Genomic DNA, 17,526 nt, shown 5'->3' on the forward strand with positions numbered 1-17,526 from the left:
TTAGTTGTAAGAGAATAGCGACAGTATAGTTGTAATAAAGATAGTCGCAAAACACCCCCACTCTTCCCATGTTAAATAATAATTTCGAAATGATAACGTTAATATTTCAGTGCGCAGATCAAAATCTGCAAAAGAAGCGATTTGTGTTTATTTGCTTACGTTGTTATGGGTTAATGTTTATGCGCGCATGCGCAACCAGATGTCGTAAATCGGAAAGTGGGTTACATCACTCGTTACACAGTCATTTGAGTTTTATAATTATATAGATAATAAATTGTTTAGGATATGTTAAACTGCCATTAAACGAACGTAATGCAAATAAAGTAGCCGAGAGACGCATCATAATGCCCTTACACTTTATAAATATCTGACTTTTTTCAGTTTAACATGTTTTCCATATTTGAACTTTAATAGGTTTAGTCTTATAGCAGATCATAACAGGCATTTGTTATCTAAAAGTCTACATAGTACTGCGCATGTCCGAGTTCTCACTTGCTATTAGAAGAACATGTTTGACAGGTATTGGAAAATAAATAAATAATAATAATAATAATAATAATAATAATAATAATAGTAATAGCAGTAGTAGTAGTAGTAGTAGTAGTAGTAGTAATAATAATAATAGTAATAATAATAATAAGAAGAAGAAGAAGAAGAGTACTAGAAATCTGGGGAGACTTGTTGTCGCTCAGACTCCAGTAAACACTACAAGTTTTTTTTTTTCAAAGAGCAGTCTGTGATGATGTCATGTGTGACTACTCCTAAGGCGTAAATAATAATAATAATAATAATAATAATAATAATAATAATAATAATAATAATCCTGTCAAATCGTAGATATTGCTGTTCCAGCCGACCATATGGTGAATATCAAAGAAAAGGAGAAACGGAGTAAATACATATAATACTAGGAGCACCAGGAACAATCCTCAAAAGCTTTGAAAAAGGAATGGGGGAAATTGGAATCAGAGGAATGATTGGAAAGAATACAACGAACAACAGCTGAAATATTAAGGAAACCCTTGAATGCGGAAACTAACAAACAGGAGCAACAAGTGCGGGCGAGACAAACTGCTGCAAAGGCAAAACATGAAACCAAAGAGCGAGACCAAATAACCAAGTAGAGTATAGCAGGAAGGAAATACCGGTTAACTGACCAGACCTCAGTCGCATAAGTGCAAAGAGAACTGGGGCCTTGGGGAGGCTTATTGCCACTCAAATTCCAGCAAAGACCAATAGCTGCTGCCAACGAGGAATCAATTGCAAGCAGCTGTTGCAATAATGCAAATTTATTAGTAAATGTAATCGAAAGAGGTGGAGGGTACTGGAAACCTGGGGAGACTTGTTGACACTCAGCTCCCAGGGGACACCACAGACTGTTTATAGGAAAAGATTAAAGACCTGTGTTAAAGCTCCTTGTGAGATAATAATAATAATAATAATAATAATAATAATAATAATAATAATAATGATAATGATAATGATAATAATAATAATAATAATAATAACAACAACAATAACAATAATAATAATATGTTTAGCAAATATTGAACCAATAATAAAATAAAGAGATAATATATGTATGGAATAGGATTGAACCCACATAATAACACAGGGGAAGAATAGGGAAAAGAAGTTATGGCGTATTTAAACGATATGAGAACACAAGGAAATAATGGAGAAAAGTTTTGCCTGAGTAGGGCATTTGTAAAAGAGTGTAATAATAGAGAGAGGGATTTAAGACAGTACTGAACCAATATTTGCATATGAAAGCAATAAAATGGAAAACTAGCAGCCCGCCCGGTGTTGCCCGGGCGTAAAATACGCTTAGATATGATATTTTGATTAATGTAGAGTTCATATTTATTATTATATTATATTGGATCCAATATATAGCAATGATTTAAAAAGTTCAAAAACTTAAAATGACTCTTGCCACCACCGAGAATCGAAACCAAAATGCTTAGCTTACGATTTAATTTTTCAATTTGTGTTAATGCCTGAGCTATAAAGACATGTTTGCTGCTAGGCTGAACATTAAAACATGAACCAATAACTATAATGTCACGCATGGATATTCGTAATGACGTTGTTTGAGCTTCACCCGGAAAATTCTACTTTTTTTTAAAAATTTTCACACCTTTGCACCGATTTTCACCAGTTAAAAACCAAATATAAAATTTCGTATAGGTCCGAATACCCTATATATTAAGTTTCATGTCTGTAGACTGAAAACTAACAGAGGGATTTGGTAGCTAAAAATTTATAAAACACGCACATATACACACCCACACACACACACACACACACACACACACACACACACACACACACACACACATATATATATATATATATATATATATATATATATATATATATATATACATGCGTGTGTGTGAAAAGCACATCTTATTTTTCTTTTATTAATATTTTTTTTTTCCTTGTACACATGTTTGTGAATTATTCCATGGATTTCTGCCTTTGGATTATTATGGACCATCTTCTTCCAATTACGAGATTTCCTTAGATTTTACTTGTACAAAGGGAAATTCTTTTAACTTTCTTGAAGTTTTACATTTCGATTTTACCGTCACTGGATTTTTTATCTTCCACCAGACTATCCATTAACGTGTAATCACCTTTTTCTTTACCATATTCCCTCTGCTTAACTTATTTTGTTTTCTAGTAAAGATCTTTGACTTACTTGTTGTTTCATCTAATACTTCTGCATGCAAAATCCGATCCGGCATTTTGCTAATTCCTATCCTCTGATGAGAAGGAAAGTATTTCTTCGAAACTCCGCGGATTAAGGACTATCCACTTATCTAGTGTTTCCTTTTCAGATTAAATATGTTTTTAAATCATTTCAAAGTGTTTTTAAACATATTTTATTAACTGTTTGCTCATATATATATATATATATATATATATATATATATATATATATATATATATATAAAATAAAACTTATGTCTCAGCAGTCGTGTGAAAAGCATATCTTATTTTTCTTTTATTAATATTATTGGAATTTTCCCCTTTTCTTTTCTTTGTACATATTTGTGAACTATTCCATTATTATTTGGATTATTTTGGACCATCTTCGAATTACGTGATTTTCTTGGATTTTACTTGTGCAAATGGCAATTCAATTAACTTTCTTAGAGTTATATTTTTGGATTATACCGTCATTGGATTATTTATCTTTCACCATCCTATCCATTCACGTGTAATCATCTTTTTCTTCACCATATACCCTCTGCTCCACTTTTTGTTATCAAGTAAGATCTTTGACTTACTTGTTGTTTCATCAAATACTTTTGTATGCAAAATCCGATCCCGCATTTTGCTAATTCCTACACTCCGATGAGAAGGTAAGTATTTCTTCGAAACTCCGCGGATTAAGGACTATCCACTTATCTAGTGTTTCCTTTTCAGATTAAATATGTTTTTAACTCTTTTTCAAAGAGTTTTTTAACATGTTTTATTAACTGTTTGCGCCTATATATATATATATATATATATATATATATATATATATATATATATACACGCATAGATAAATATGTATAGAGAGAGGTTTACTATAGCCTTTTTACGCAAATATTATGCAAGTATAAATCGTATAGAATATCTGCATGAATATAAGTGCATGTAATAGTTAACTTAAGACGGTCATTCCTTTAGATAATCGAAACAACTAATGGGGAATTAATTAAAATGAACGTTTAAAATTAGAACTTTTGATGAAGAATTCATTTCAACGACACATATAACACATGCGTATTTTCTTTTTAAATAAACAGAAAAAAGGTACGCCGTTTTTCTTCTTGGCCTTTGGGCCAAGATCTTTTTTTTTCTGTTATCAAAGTATAGTATCTGTTCCGGCAGATACTGTAATCAAAGACCATATATCAGATCATTGCTCTTGAGCAATCACTTTTGGTCAATGTAGGGGGAAACCCTTCATACCAATTGTCACTATCCAGTTCCCTCTCGGGGGACTGGTCCCCCCTCTCCCTTCACTCTCCACATTAAAAAACGACCTTGTGCATAATATGCTCAGTGGTTAAGCAAATTCATAACTAAATAAATACAAAAATAGAGGTATATAAATATCAGTACGCAAAAATATGTTTATAGGAATATAGATAGATAAATCTTGTCCTGAACAATCAACATTGGAACAATCAGGCATAATGATAAAATTTTAATCAGTATTGCAATATGCTGGAGGAGACTGATGTAAATGTTTTTGTGTTAAGGAGTAATGAATTATTTTTAAATAAAGATAAATATTTGCAAAGTATTTGGAAAGTAGTGAGACAATACTGAAATATAGGACAAGCATCTGGAAAACAGATTAAATAATAACAGAATATTTATTAATTTATTTATTGCGGACAATCATGGTTGAATTTTATGAATCTTATAAATCCACGTATATTCATTATCTGATCTTGGATATTTATTAATTTATTTATTGCAGACTATTATAATATAATATTTATTATATAGATATAATAGCATTGGTGCCCGACGTTGCCCGGGTGTTTTGAGGTGTATGCTGAGCAAAACAAAAAAAACGGTCAATTTTTTCAACTGTGACCCCTATTATGACCCCTTACACTTTATTGTTTAGGGCTTAAATAAAGTTATTAAGTTAGATCCATGTCCAAGGAATCAATATCTAAAATTTCACGTGTTTAGACCCAAAATTGTAGGAGCAGTTTTGTAGAGTTCTCAAAGGTTAAATCGTTGAACTTTTACCCCTTAATGGGCAAATTTCTGTCCGAAAACCAATCACATCGATTTTCCCAAATCTCAGTACTCTGTATATCAAATTTCGAATCTCTAGGCTAAAAATTGACAGAGTTATTTCGTAGGGAAATGTACACAGACACACACACAGACACTTTCACTTATATATATATATATATATATATATATATATATATATATATATATATATATATATATATATATATATAATAGAATAGTCTGCAATAAATAAATTAATAAATAATACTCATCTCAATAATGAATTCCAATTAAATAAAAGCAGACTAATATTGAAATATAAGAACTGGCTATTCAGAATCACAAATCATTGTTCTAACTGAGATGACTCTATTACGAATTGTAAAGAATAAATTACTTTTTCCACCACTTCATTTAATGTAATAAAGTTTGATAACATTATTAAGAAAAATATGTAAAAACGAAAATATTGAAATTTTTCTCAAGCTAAATATTCGAGTAATTGTAAGAAAAAGTATTTACTGGCTACTTTAGTGAAATAGAGTTATCTCCCTTTGAATAATTAGTTAAGATCCTGGATATTTTAGGAAATAATACCAACTTTGTGCCTAGCCCGTATTTGACTGAAATTAGAATATAAGACAAAAATAAGATAAAGGATTTCTTCCTCTTTAGTATTAGATTTGTATTGGGATCACGAAAAAAAAAAAAATACGGAAACGCAATTTGCCCAAGTTTGAGAAAAACTTTCATAGTAGATGGAATAACAGTGTTATTACTCGTGCAGATTGCTAATTACCATCCGAAAATTAAAATAACAAAAAACAAAGTATGTTCTTATTTGCAATGGTGTTTGTATGAATTTTACAAAATAGAATTATGACATGATATTTGGTTGGTAAGATGGCGGATACAGATTGCATGATGAATGTTAACCATTTTGCAAGTAAAAACCGTATTAGCTTAACTGATTTACCATTTTTTATAAGTTTTAATAATTCGATAATTTGCATAGAATTTATTGGTAAGATTATTATATTTTATATTCTTGTGTTTATCTTCGAACCGAAATAGATACTACTATGTATTTTATTTATTAATACTCTGAGCTGATTAAAGTAATTGCCTCAAATTCGCCGTCGCCCTGCATATCATTTCGAGGCTATGCAACACCTACAGATTCTGCTGGGGACTGCGGTCGACGTTTATGGACTTGGGACTCTTACATGTAAATGGGATGTTGTCAAAGTCTCTAGATACAGAGCTTTCAGCGATATTCTCTGACAGACCCTAGTCATTGTTGGCTTCCCATCGATCCCAAAACAATTTGACCTCGACTGACAAGCTGGCAAATAGTCCGATGCCCTTACGGTACTTATCTTTGTAAACGACTAGTCGCTAAGAAAAGATGCGACTTGAGTCGATCCTATTGCGTTCCTGTCTGTATTAGAATTGGCGAGAAACCTCGGGCATGTAGCAACATCAGCAGATAACTTCGGTCTTCTCAACACCATGAAGACGAGTGAAGCCTTTTCTAAGCGTGGCGTACTTAACGGCGTTAGTATGTTAATGATACCCCACACCGGAGACCGTCGTAAATTGATTTTGTTTAAATGAAAATATTGTTCTAAAAAAGGACATTTTATTAATCAACAATTCCTTATTTATTCTTGAACTAGCAAGTAGACCCAACTCTACCCGGATTGAATGATGACTAAGGAATGTCCCATACTTCGAATATTTTCATTGTCCTCGAAATCAGTGAACTCGCCCATTTAAAAATCAAATCGATTGACTGCTTGCACTAGTCGGCTACCCCACCCCGCGTTGCATTGATATTTTACACGCCTCCCCGCAATGGTTTAGTCTACAATAAATTGTAGTTAACATTGCACTGTAGAGAACCTACTATAAAAATAATTTATATGATGACTTGAACAAAAGTTTAAAATGCAAAGGTCAGCAATTATGATTCAAATAGAAACACAAATTTCGAACGCGCCCTTCTCTTATGAAGGCATATAATGTTGACTTTATACACTGCGCCCTTCTGCTAGTGCGGTGATAAAACTTCTCAAATTTAATTGCGATGTTAGGTTGTATAAGAGTGTTAATTTGATCAAATTGTTTATTCTTGAATCAAGTTTTTCGATTATCAATTTTCGATTTTTATCGGAACATTCTTTATAGAGAACCTATCCAAAAACATTTCCAGACATATAAAGTATACTAATGTAAATTTTAGGAACATCGGTCTCGCCGTTTCGGAGTTCATAAGACAAACAAAGCGCATTTTATATATAAGTAAAGATGGAGATAATTGTTTTCATAAAGTAATTGCTTTTCAGATATTATGGGTTTTCTTTATTTTCATTTTTTTTAATTTTATATTCTTTATACGTTTTTAATTGTGTTGCGAAGCAAAAATGTTCTCTAAATTCTTTGGGTAATTTTTTTTTAAATTTCATTTAGAGACTTGTAGATTTAAAAAATTTGACGGTGATCCTGTTTAAACATGAATATTTTATAGAAGCAAGACGTAGATGAGAGGTGAATTAGTAATACGCTTACAGTTTATGGATATCTAGTTTCTTTAGTTTAATATGTTTTCCCTATTGGAACCTTAATATATCATAACAGGCATTCATTATCTTAACTTACATATTACTGTGCATGTCAGAATTCTCTTTTGGTTTGCGGAGAAATATTACTACGTTTGACTTGCAATACATTATTCATAGCTAATTCATTTTTTAAATAATACTTTAAATAACTTGTATTTTTAAAATTGTATTTTGTTTTAATTTTGAGTCTATTTCGTTTTAGTTTTTGTCAATTATATTGCAAAGGTGCAATTTTCATTTATGTTTGCAATTACGTTTTAAATCATTATTTTTATGTTTGATGTTATTTCTTCTGATGTTATGATTATACCGTGTCGTTATGGACACTGTAATTATTACTTTGCCGTTTTCATTAAATATTTCCTTATTAGTTTTCTGTATAACTTTAGCTAAGGTTGTTTTATTACAGACTGAAGGCTAGCGAGGAAATGCTGACAGGTGGCGACACGCTGTAACTTGTGTGCGTCGAACGTCTGGGAAAAGTGGACTTTTATTTTTAAGCAGATACTTGAAGTAAAAGAAGGAATTTACTTAAAAACGAGCAAACAGGGTCCATAATAGAAAGAGTGTAAAAATATTTTTGACTTGTGATGGGGGTATGATACAAATGGATTCAATCAGTTTGCCGTTTGCTACGTCACGGACCGCATTTAATTCTTCGCCGCCATCTTGGTTAGTGATCTGAACTACGCCGCCATCTTGGTTACTGATCTGAACTACGCCGCCATCTTTGTTCAACATAATATCTCAGAACTTAAGAGGTTAACTACGCGACGGACCGCATTTGATTCTTGGTCGCCATCTTGGTTACTGATCTGAACTACGCCGCCATCTTTGTTCAACACAATATCTCAAAACTTAACAAAGAACGTTTCAGATATAACACCCCAGCATTTTATTCAATAAAAACACGAAAATTTATGCGTAAGTTTCGTACAAAGCTATATGTAGTTATGCCATTATGATATGATTTAATTATTTGATTAAAGCCATGGCATTTGTAATTCCGGGAAAATAAAAAAACGAGTTAATTAAAACAAAATATACATGAATATCGTACTGGTTTCTATTTTGAACATACGCATATACGTTCAACCAATTTTAATAATTTAAAAAATATGAAGCATGCATGGATCCCGTGATTGCACAGTGAACGAGTCATAAAAAATGGCATAGTTCAGCATTGCCGCCCTCCATTTAGCCCCCAAAGTCTCCAGCGGACGTCAAATGCCGCTGAAAATAAACAAACGGTGCAGTGTTATGTACATTTGAGTTCTGCCGCATGCAAAAAAGAAATGACTAAGTCCATCACTTGTCCCCAACCATTTAGCCGCAAAAGAGTTCCAAGCCTTAACATGTTTAAATTTTAGTTCAACACCATGCAAAACTGCTAAATAGACATACACAGAAAGTTTGGGGAAAAATATGGTAAAATAATCCCAAAAAGTGAGTGTTTTTATTAGCCCTAAATGACCAACTGGGTCACACCCAAGTATAGACAGACAAAATTATATAGAAATCAGTTAATTACAACTTTTCAGGAAGTTTTATAAAAATCCAAGTCATCAATTTTTTTTTTAATAAACACAAAAGTGTCAATTTTAGCCATTTTAACACGAAAGGGGGACAACCGGTGTTTTTCCAGAAAATCCGTTCTGTTACCTTTTTACAGATATCGTGTTTAATGTTTGTGCAATGCGTAGTTCTTTGAAAAAGTGCGGACGGACGAACAGATGAACGGACACAGGTGAATTTAACGGTCTACATCCTTTTTGTTGGGGACCAATAATTAAGAATGGCTTTCTTTTGTGGTTGAGTTAATTTGGAATTGATCATCTAACTCATTGCACTTAAATTACTTGGAGATTATCACTTTGTAACATTTGTTTGTTTACACGAGTCAATATATTTTATAAGCAGCTTTTTGGTAGATCTTTTTAGCAAAATAGTCAGGAATATCTGATGGATTTGATAATGGCCGCATTATTGCGATGATTTCAGATGATGTTCTTGGTATATTTTGCAATGTATGTAAAATCCTAGCCTACGTAAAAAAAATATCGCGACCAGCAGTAATTATCTTTCTGCACACTAAAAATCTGATGATTGGGTAAGCATTAAACACTAGGGTGTGTAGGTATAAGCAAAGTGTTAATATTTATTTGGAAAATATTACACACACTAGTGTATATATATATATATATATATATATATATATATATATATATATATATATATATATATATTCAGAAAGTGTGAGAGAATATATAATTATTTTCCAGAGCGGAAACAACGTCGTAGCCCATAAGAGCAAAGAAACAAACCGGAAGTCTAAGACTCGAGTTTCGCCCTCATTTGAGCTCATCAGTTAGACATATCAAAACTTAGGATTTGAAACTCGAGCTTCTTGCATGCTAGGCGAGCACTCTACCAACTGAGCAAACCCGCCACACACGCACACACACGCACACACACAAGAAAGTCTAATAACTTACACAGATTAAACAACTCGCGGCACAGATCCGACAATGGAAAGAACCTACCTCATATCGAACAAGGGACGAGGTATCAAACCAGCTTTTTACCGAAGCCGACGACTCACCAGTAGTAATTTTATATACTCGACAGGACGATGTCACCCCAACAAGCTAACCTAACGAGTGATCAATAGAATGTTCAGAAAGTGTGTGAGAATATATAATTATTTCCACAGCCGAAACAACGTCGCAGCCCACAAGAGCCAAAAAAGCCAACAAACCGGAAGTTTCAAATCCTGAGCCCGGAGGTATTTAACTGATGGGTCCAAATGAGGGCGAAACTCGGGTCTTTGACTTCCAGTTTGTTGGCTTTCTTGGCTCTTGTGGGCTGCGGCGTTGTTCCGGCTGTGGAATATATATATACATGTAGATAGTATAAATATAATATGTGCGGTTTGTGGGTTCGTCTATACGTATAAATATTTGACAACAGTCAATAAGGTGATAAAGCATATAATTTATTCTGGCACCTGTACATTTACATATTACAAGCCTCTATACTCTCATTGTGTATCTAGAAAATCCAATACATAAAACACTTTTGTAACATTGCATTTACAACCACACATACATAATATTGAACTGCCCACGTTGTTGAAAATGTGTACAGATGCTAATATCTTCGTCTGTTTAGATATTATAAGCATAAATACACACACTCCCCCTACCCATATATATATATATGATTAGTCATCTCCCTTGATTCACAAACGCAACAAGTATTTCAAACATCAACTGATTTATTTTAACGTTCTCCTAACGTCATTTTTTGTTCTATATTTCGCGGAATCACGTGGCAAACTCTGCGGCTACTTTTCCAATTTTGAACACTCTTCCGCTGTCTTCTCTTGAAAATGGACTAATAAGTCTGAAATATATTGAGATTTACAACACCATTGAATACAACAGAAAAAAAAATACTGTTGTTTAGAGTTAAAATTTGTGTGAAAAAGAAAAAACAAACAACAACAAAAAAAAGAAATTTATTTCTTTTGTTTGCATTTAATTTTACTCTATATAAAAAAAAAAATCTCGCATTGTTCTTGGCTTTTAATTTTATCTTATAATATATATATATATATATATATATATATATATATATATATATATATATATATACGAGCAAACAGTTAATAAAACATGTTAAAAAACACTTTGAAATGAGTTAAAAACATATTTAATCTGAAAAGGAAACACTAGATAAGTGGATAGTCCTTAATCCGCGGAGTTTCGAAGAAATACTTTCCTTCTCACCAGAGGGTAGGAATTAGCAAAATGCGCGATCGGATTTTGCATGCAAAAGTATTTGATGAAACAACAAGTAAGTCAAAGATCTTACTTGAAAACAAAAAAAAAGTGAAGCAGAGGGAATATGGCGAAGAAAAAGGTGATTACACATGAATTATATATATATATATATATATATATATATATATATAGAGAGAGAGAGAGAGAGAGAGAGAGAGAGAGAGAGGGGGGGGAGAAGCAAAAGGAGGGGATAGAATGAGAGAGAGTTGAAGAGGGATAAAGTGGGAGAAGTACAGGGAGGGAGGGAGAGAGAGAGAGAGAGAGAGAGAGAGAGAGAGAGAAATCCATAAATAAAATATTACTGTGTCACATCTTTTAAAATGCAGCACCAGTTCGTCACAATGGAAAATACATTGCTTTTTTTCTTTCAAGTGCAGAATTTTCACAGACTAGGCTTCAGAAACCTTTATAACTATCGATTGTCATGGCACAGCACCATTCTAAAGTCAAAAAAGGTGCCGAAAAGTGTTAAAGTAAAAGTTTATTTCATTTATGCCCTTCCATTATATGATCTTGATTGTATCACATGAACTAAACAACTAGCCCATCGCATTGAGGTGTTTCAAAATCACGTAATGCTTTTCATTACGGGACATTGCCCAGTAGATCAAACCAAAATACCCACCCTCCGTCAAATTACTTTTCTACCTTCTCTATTTTATAAAATCAAAAGTAAAACCCTTAAACTCTTTTGGTATATCCAACGATCAACCACTGACCTGTCAAATTTATGCCTTGAAGGTAAGTTAGAAGGCAAAAGAGGCAGAAGAAAGCCAAGGAGAAAGTAGAGAGAAAATGTTTTTGATTGGGCATCTCTCAACAGTTGGGCGTCCATCAACCAACCTGGATCTAAAGTAATGCCGAAAAATAAGTCACGTGATTTCGCAATCCGCACCCAACGGAAGATACGACTCATGATGCCATGGCTAATAGTATCCTAACAGATAGTTTATTATTTAAACTCCTGACTAATATTATCCTACTAAATAGTTTATTATTTAAACTCCTCAACCCGACAATTGCATGTAATATGAACTGGAACAAATACATAGAAGATATAGCACGGCTGCTGCAAAGAAGGTGGGCTCTCTGTACCGGGCTAAAAAAATAACTTCCTGACACCTTTCAGTAACTTATATCGATATAAATCACTCATTAACGCATGCATGGAGTATTGTTCCCACATCTGGACAGAAGCACCGTCTAGTAGCCTGTTCCTCTTTGACGAAATCTCTTAAACGTTTTTAATCGAATAGGTTCCTTACTATCTACCAAGCTCCAGCCCCTGTCTCAACACCGCAATGTTGCCTCCTAATGTTTGTTTTAGAAGTGCTTTCATAGAATTTGCTCCGTCGAATTTACTTTCCTCGTGTCCCCCCCCTAAACGTAAATGTCATGATCGAACCAACAATCACCAAACTAGAAGCCAGAAGTCTTTTTACTCTAATCGTTTTCTTCCTCGTACAGCAGGTCTATGGAATTATCTCTCTGATCACTTTTTCTAATATTGCATCAATACGCTGGACTTTAAATGTAATGTTAACAGCCATCTCTCTGTACATATGCCCCCTTATTCGCAGTAGTTCCTCACGCCACATTAACAATGTGTTTTGTTTGGGTTGAGCCAAGTAAGGGAAAAAAGATCAAACTTCTCGTCTGCGAGACACATTATCGTGGATCTGCTTCCCTGCAGATGAGAACATTGCCGTGTTCAAATACGATGTTAACAATTACTGTTCAGATCCCACTAATAAGTAATCAAACCTAGTTCAGAAAACTGACTGTTCCTTGTCCTTCGACTGACAATAATTCAATGTGATTAACATATATCCTTGAGTGGCTCTTATTCTTGATAAGCGGTAGCCCAATAGTCGAACAGTTTTTACTTAAAAAACCTTCAGCATTTACAGTCCTCTATTTTTAGTTATATGCGTTTGATTATCGGTAACACTTCCGGAGCACTACTTATGCGATTGGAGTTCTAAAAATAACGATGCGTCATTGAATTACTAGAAAAGGTACATTGTGAATGAAGGTGACTATGTAGAAAAATAGATTTTAGAGCACAAACGGTTCCTCGTTTTAATAGCACCACTCGTGTCTTCGTAGCACTTCAACTTTTTGAGTAAGAAAAAAGGAATTTACGTTTGGAACGACCCTAACGTATGACAAAGTACACCCCGGACGCCTATATGCATCCATTTTTAGCGTTGGCAACTGTCATTGAAATGGTAGTGATTATCTAGAAAAATATACGGCATAATATCGTTGACACACCAGTTCCCGTCAGGCCACTGAGGTTAAGCAACGTTGAGCCTGGTCAGTACTAAAATGAATCACCTTTTTCAGAATTCCAGGTGCCGTGTGTGCTCTCCGCTTATCTCTGCATTGTTTTCAGTCAGTCTTGGACCTCTCCTCGTCACTGGACCTAAGCAGTGTCGATTGAGGAGAGGCGGAATTGGGAGTTGCGCCAGCATTGCTTGCAGTTACATGAGTAGCTACCCTTACACGGTTAAAAAGTGTCGTTCAAGACTGAACAGACGCAGTACATGTAGAAAAAATACATTATGGACCCCTAATTGCCGCTTGTTTTAATGGTACCACTATCGTCTTCGTAGCGCTTTAACTTTAGGGTTTAAAAATAGGAGGCTTCACTTTGAAACGCGCTTCTTATCAGTTAATACACGTATTTATGCAACAGGGTATTTATCTTGCTTTCACGACAGGAAGATGTGACACAAAATCAGGAAAGTGGAAGTTGAAAAGCAAGTGTCCTACAGAAAGAGTACTTTGGCCTGCAAAATATGCGTAGGAACTCCGTCGACATTCCCTGATAGTGGCGCCATAGGCAATTAATAATAAACTAACCGCTTTCCGAAGGGTGGGATCGCAAAGTCTGGTAGAGTGGACCTTCCTGCACTGGAGTATAGTTAAGGTCGATAGAAAAAAAGACACGTAAACAAAAACAATTGCCTAGATTTGGGTTCGAACTCCGAACTGTCTGTAGAAATGAAACTTTCTAACATATAGGATTCTAGTATGTGTAACCGATATGATTAAGTATTTGTTTTTGCTATAGTTTTGTACGGTCGTAAGTTGATTAAAACAAGACGAACACTCTGCAGTTTTTAATTGCGGATAATTATGAAATCTTATACACACAAACGTATTTTTCACGCAGTGTAAATCTTTAAAAAAAAAAGGGGGGGGGGAAGAAAAAAAAAAGAAAAGAGTTCTCGTGTTTAAAAAGAACTTAATTAGACCATGGCTGTTTGACACGTGGATCGTTGAGGTTTTAGATTTTAAACGTGTTTCAGGCAGAACACACGCGCGCACACACGAACACAGGCTATGGAACGCACAGCAGCAGCAGCAACATCACCAGGCCCGCCTACAGCTTTTTTGTTTTCTGAATTACACACAGCGTTTATTCTCGATTTCAAAATTCCATGCGTGCGTTACGCATTTACCTAAAAAAAATTTTGCAAAAGAGTCACCACTTATCAAGGCCCGAAGACTATTCGGGGATAAGGAGTTAATGAATGTAATATCGTATTGTAATAATTGTAAATGGTGTCAGTTAGGTACAATTTTATTAGTTAAGAGGATCATTAAACAATAAATTGATTACGTTAGACTTGAAGACTACCATACTGTAGTCGGCCGGGAAGTAGACCAATAGAACTGTGTTCCACATGCGGGTAGTTCTTGGGAAAAAATGCTGTGTTCGTGGAATCTGAGTTATAGATTAAGGCAGGGATAGTGGAGAAAACTGTTGATAGTGTTGTTTGTAGCTTATGGAGTAATTTTTTTTTTTTTTGTGAAAGTTTGACAACGTACCAACTCTCGTATATATATATATATATATATATATATATATATATATATATATATATATATATATAATTGTGTGTTTATGTGTGTGTGTGTATGTGTGTGTGTGTACATGTGTGTGTGTGTGTGTATTTACTTCCTTTTTAATATCAGCAATTTGATTAATAGTTTATTCATCCCGGGCGTACATGATATGAACACTATAATTTAATTATCAACAATTATAATAGATCTCAAAAGAAAAAAACAAAATCTAATAATAGTACGATACGACCTCCAAGTCGTATAAATACCACGAATAAATCCGTCATCAGAAATCTACATTAAATGAGTCTTGAGCCGTATCTAATATATTTTGTTCAAGTGTACATGACGAAAATAAGCGAAATTTATATTTTTTCATAATAGTGGACATAAAAAAATATTGTGTGTGTAAGATTGCTGTGTTGATTTATTTCTGCTCGGATTTTTAGAATTTGTGTTAAATTATATATATATATATATATATATATATATATATATATATATATATATATATATATATATATTTAGTAAATTGTAAAATCTATATGGCGAATAAGCAACACTGAATATTCCTCGTTTCATCCACGGTAGGGTTCATCAGGCTTATGCGCATATATATGTGTGTGAACCTGAGGAATCCTAGCTTGGATCGAACGCGAAATATTCTGTGTAGCTTAATCGCCATATATGTATATATTATAATTTACTACCTAGCTCTACCTACGTATTGAGCACTGTTGAAGAAAATACTTAAAGTTTATGCATAAATCTATACTTTCGTATGTTAATTTATGTGATTAAATGAATTAGTAAAATATATATATATATATATGTATATATATATATATATATATATATATATATATATATATCGTAATTAAAAATTTTAATTATGATTTTCTATGCTTACTAGATTTAGCAAATTAGGTATGAACAATTATAATATTTGCTAATGTTTTTTTCTTCTGAGGAGATGGGTAAACATCGAAAACCTACTGGTTAGGGCGATATACTTATTGAAATATATTCTTTATCTGGCATAATAAACTTCTAAATTTGAAATTTCACCATTTCACTTCATAAAATTTAAATTACTAAATTATGATTTATTTGTTCTATCTGGTATATTGAGCAATTTTTATGTAGCTGGGATTGTCTTTATAAAATATAACAGCCAGTAATATTTTGTAAGGCCGATAATCACTGGATTTCCATACCAGTAGGTTTCTTGCATTACATTATTCTGAAGTATATATATATATATATATATATATATATATATATATATATATATATATATATATATATATATATATATATATATATATATATACTTTTCCAGAATACAATTTGGATACTAAATTCAATATATTTTTCATTTTGAACAAGTATATAATTTCCCTTGCTCTACGTTTTCAAAACTTTCAACACTTTAATTATGATTTTCTATGTTTTGTTTATTGTATTTAGCAAAGTACGTATAAACCATTATAATTTGATAATATTTTCTCCTCTGAGGAGATGCGTAGACATCGAAAACCTATAAGTTAAGTAAATATACTTACTGAAATGTATTCTTTGTCTTGCATATATAATAAACATTCTAGATTTTAAACTTAACTATTTAATGTCATAGAATTTAAATTGCTAATTAATGTTGATTGTTGGTTGGTTGTTTTCTTTTACGGCATATCAACCCTTTTCAGGTTATTTAATCTCGAACCAATGATTTTGAAGAAAATTTTTTAATAGAATATATTCGTTTTTTGCAAGTCGGTTTCTATTAAACCAATAGTTAGGACCCTAACAGGTACTACCATTCCGGGTCAGAGTGGACCTGGGAGCAAAGGCAATAAAAGGGTGGCTCCAATCCCCCCCCCCAAAAAAGCCTGCAAGCTTGGGCCTCACCAGTGGATATAGTTTTAGGTCATATCCAGGACCTCTACTAATTTATTATATATATATATATATATATATATATATATATATATATATATATATATATATATATATATATATAGTGCAAAATTTTGTTGTAAATTCAAAAACTCACGTTTTCTTTTTTATAACTTTCGTTTATTTCCTGGATTTTTCCATTACAGCTGTTTCATTGATGAGTTGGAAATTTTACGATTTATGTATCCATAAAAAATATCCTGTCACCACCAACTTCTTTAGATGTTTATCCATTAGATTGTCACAAAAAAAGGTATATTTTTAACATGCTGGACATCGTATTCGCGTAAAAGGATTTCCAAAGCTATGCTTCCTCACTTCCTCCATCGCATATACACACATACATGTGTGTGTGTGTGTGTGTGTGTGTGTGTGTGTGTGTGTGTGTGTGTGTGTGTGTGTGTGTGCGATGGAGGAAGTGAGGAAGCATTGCTTTGGAAATCCTTTTACCCGAATACGATATCCAGCATGTTAAAAATATA

This window comes from Euprymna scolopes, chromosome 1 (genome assembly GCF_053919585.1).
Source record: "Euprymna scolopes isolate OS-2025 chromosome 1, ASM5391958v1, whole genome shotgun sequence".
NCBI classification, from domain to species: domain Eukaryota; kingdom Metazoa; phylum Mollusca; class Cephalopoda; order Sepiida; family Sepiolidae; genus Euprymna; species Euprymna scolopes.